General features: G+C 41.2%; 1 pseudogene; it reads right to left on the bottom strand.

The window, feature by feature from the left end:
• Nucleotides 1-350: 350 nt before the first annotated feature.
• On the bottom strand, nt 351-849 carry LOC114082172 (diphthine--ammonia ligase-like; annotated as a pseudogene).
• Nucleotides 850-4,357: the final 3,508 nt, after the last annotated feature.

Genomic DNA, 4,357 nt, shown 5'->3' with positions numbered 1-4,357 from the left:
TTAATTAGCGCTCACGTGACATTCCTTGGGATGACTCTCCTTTAAGTTAAATATTGTTAAAGGTTTTCCAAACCTTGCCTAGGTAAGTATTGGGCTAAGCAGTCAACTACCAGTAAGCAGAACAAAAAACAGGGACAGCTGTGGCTGTGGCTTAGCGGTGGCACACTTACCTGGCATGTGTGAGGCACTGGGTTCGATTCTCAGCACCCCATATAAATAAATAAAATAAAGGTCTATCAACAACTTAAAAAAAATTAAAAAAAAAAAAAACAGGGACGGAACAGTATCCAGTTGGTATGTCTTTTTAATTAATTAAGGAAAAGGTTAAGAGGAATGAATAAAACTGGAACTCATACTTCACATTCTGCACTCTAACTGATAAAAGGAGGAAATGTGTGTTTATCAAACTTGCTGTGAGGGCACAGCTCATTTGGACTCCTGTAAACAATCGCCTGGCTTGCACACTTCCATATGCATTTGAAAATCTTGGAGATACAGAGCACCATATTCAGCAAGCCAGGTCACTCTAGTAACGCCCTTAACAAGTTTCAGAAGTTCATAGAGACCTTCAACTTCATCACCTTCAAATTTGGTGTACATTCGTCCTATATCCAAGCTCCTTCCTCTGATGGTTCTGCAGTAGAAGGGAAGAACCATTGCTTCTGCATACAAGTCAGTGGCATGATGACCCACTGACTGATACATGTAGCTATCCAGTTCATCAGATCCCACTTGGTTTCCATCTGGTCTTAGATTTGCTAAAGCAACAACCTGATGCCCAGCAGCAATGCACTGCATCATATTGTAACAGCTGTCTTTCCTGCCACTGATCAGAACCACAACCATCATGCTGGGCGCAGTGCGGGTGCGCGCGTGCGTGCAGCGGCTGGGAACGAATCTTAAAATTAAAAAAGTAGCCTGATTTTCCGTGTTGTTCCCAAGTAATAATAAGTGTCCTGAAAAGAGGGAAAAAGAGTCAGAGGAGGAGATGTGATATAGGAGCTATGTTCAAGTGACAGGATAGATAAATTTGAAGATTGAGGCAATGGCGACAAGTCCAGGTATGCAGGCACCCTCTAAAATCTGGAAAAGAGGTCTGAGGATGCGCTTACTACTAGAGCACTTGCCTATCATGCATAAGACCCTAAGATTGATCCTCAGCACTGGAAAAAGGAGGAGGGGGAGAGGGGGAGGGGGAGGGGGAGGGGGAGAGGGAGGGGGAGGAGGAAAAAGTCAAGGAAAGGATGCAATCCCACTGACACCTTGGTTTTAGCCCAGTGTATTAATCACTTTTTTTTCACTATAATGAAATATCTGAGGCTGGGTAACTTTATTTAAAAAGAAGCTTATTTAGCTCACAGTTCATGGAGTTTAAGAGCATGGCACTAGCAACTCCTCAGCTCTGGTGAGGGCCCCTCAACTGCACCACATCATAGCTGATGACTTCACTGAGGGGATGTGTGTGAGGGGAGAAATCATATGGTGAGACAGGAAGTCCTAAAGAGAGGAAGGGACAAGTTTGCTCTTTTATAACAACCAATGTTCTGGCTCTTTTTTAAACTCCTTCTAGCCAGGGTCCGACAAGAAGTACATCAATTCCTTCTGAGTGCTGCACCCTCAGTGACCTAATTAATTCACACTAATCTCCAGACATTCTAGCTCACAATACTCTATGGATGGGGTGATCCAGCAGTAAAACACCAGTTCAATTTGAATGATTACTACAACCTCTTTCACGTGATTCCTATCTAAAGTGCCCCTCTTCCCTGTCCTCCATTACATACTCCAGGATCCACGACCCACTGTATAAGTTTCTTGTTGCTGCTGTAACAAAATTTTTCCATGGACTTGGTGGCTTAAAGCAATGCAAACTTTTTTTTTTTTTTTTAACTTCTTAATGTCAGAAATCACAGTGGTCTCAATGGACTAAAATGGAAGTGTGGATAAGGCAGTGTTCATGCTGAAGGTTATAGGGAAGGATTCATTTTCTTGCCCTAAACAGCTTCTAGAAGATGTTTACATTACTTAGTTTTGGGTCCCTTCCTCCTTCTTCAAAGCCAGCAAAGGGGAGTAGAGCCATAGCATTGCCTTCCCCTTTCACTTTTAAGACCTGCATGATTACATTGAGCCTACCCAGTAAGCTCCCTATTTGAAGGCCAGTTAATTAGCAAAATTAGTCCAGTTACAACTTAATTCCACTTAGCATGTGAAATAACATATTCACAGATATTCACAGAGTCCAGGGATTAGGATCTGCACATGATCAGGAACCTTTTTTTTCCCCCTACTATACCTGCATACACTGATTTTACTTTGCTTGGATGAAAGAATGAAAGCTAGTGTATAATAGGCATTGAAAACATTTGTCCTTATGGACACTGCTAGCTTTTCTTTCTTTTTTTTTTTAAACAAAGTACAGATAGCATAAACAAAATAAGATTACATGTCTATAATCAGCAACTCGGGAAGCTGAGACAGGAGGATTGCAAGTGTGAAGTCAGCCTCAGCAACTTAGTAAGACCCTGTCTCAAAAAAAAAAAAAGAAAAGAAAGTCTGGAGATGTAGCTCAGTGGTAGAGCGCTCCTGGTTTCAATTCCCAGTATTCCCCCCCCCACACACACACACACACACTCACAGTGAGCCACAAGGATGGCAGAGGAAATGGATTTACCACACACACACACACACACTCACAGCGAGCCACAAGGATGGCAGAAGAAATGGATTTACCCATGTAATAGAGGATATTGGCTCCAAAATTAGGTTTCAATCAGTTTGTCGACTAAATGCTTCAGAGCTTTCCTCTGTCTTGATTCATGTGGGATATGTATGAATGTATTATTATTTATGAATGTATGTTTTTATTTTGCAGTACTGAAGATTGAACTGTGGGCCTGGTGCATGCTAGACAAGTGCTCTGCTACCAAGTTATACCCCAACCCCATCAGACATTTTTAACCCATCCAGACCAAGGAAAGCTATTTAAGGACACAAACCTCCATTTCATAAAATATGACACCAGGGATCCCTTATCAAGACAATAAGTATAGGACAGTGTCTCCAAGAGCTTGTTTGGTTGTTTGTTTATTTGCAGTACTGAGGATGGAACTCAGGGCCTCAAACATGCTAGGCATGTGTTCTACCACTAAGCTACACACACATACACACACACACAGATACACACACAGACAAAAAATAAATGGCCATCCCAATGATATCCACATCCTAATCCCTGGGACCTGAGAATCATGCAAAGGGGAATTAAGTTGCAAACAGAATGGTTTGCTAATCAACAAATTTTATACTTTAAATGTATATATATATATATATATATATATATATATATATATATATATATATATATATATATATATCAGTGGTACCCCAATAAGGCTGTTTTATTATAATGGGCAAAAGATCTGAACAGATATTCTCCAAAGAAGATATACAGATGGCAAATAAATATATGGAAAGATGTTCAGCATCATAGATTAGTAGGATGATATAAGTGAAAATCACAGTTCATCAATTTTTGTTAATTTTTCTGAAGAAACTTCCTTTTATTTAATCGAGCTCTCTTCTTGCCATGCTTTCCTCTACATAATTACAGTTGAAAACACTGTTAAACATCTAAATACCTTCGCCTGCCACTTCTGTCATTTTTGCATCTCTTTCTATTCACTAATATTTTTTCTTAGTTACGGGTCACTCTCCTCCTCTGCGTGTCCACTAATTTGATTAGACACAGGACACTGTCGATACCATTTATTGAGTAATTGGACTTTGCTATCTTCCTATTTATTTCGTCATTTATTTATCAAGAAACTGGGTCTTGCTATGTTACTCAAGCTAGCCCTGAACTCCTGGCTGAAGAGATCGTCCTGTCTCAACGTGATTGACAGCTGAAACTACAAACACATGCCACCATGCCCAGCTTTGCTATCTTACTTTCTTAAAGTTTATAAAGCTTTATTAAACATTTCAAACAGCTGTGCAGTAAACACACCAGAAATAAAATCCTAGAACAGCAGTCCAGATGTTTCACAAGTGTGGCCTCCCAGTCCCATTGCCCAGATGGACTGCCTCCAGTTCTGTCCTCTACCTGGCCCACTCCCTTCCCTCCTCAGGTGAGAGACAGAGATGGTTCTGACTAGAAGGACAACCATGCTGATCCCCACTGGGCAGGGGCCAGGAGCTAGTCTCGTTTGCCAACACTTGTTACTGAAGTGCTGAGAAATAAAAAAGCGAGTGCTAGTCACAGAGTCTTCCTGTGTGTTCTTCATAATGTCCAGTCTACACCCCCAGGAACGAAGAAGCTCCTGGCGGGAGGATGATGGAGGCTGCTTCCCTGGGTCTT

The sequence above is a fragment of the Marmota flaviventris genome, chromosome 17, assembly GCF_047511675.1.
Source record: "Marmota flaviventris isolate mMarFla1 chromosome 17, mMarFla1.hap1, whole genome shotgun sequence".
Lineage (NCBI taxonomy): Eukaryota > Metazoa > Chordata > Mammalia > Rodentia > Sciuridae > Marmota > Marmota flaviventris.
The sequence above is the reverse complement of the archived record's forward strand: the minus strand, read 5'-3'. Positions and strand labels throughout refer to the sequence as shown.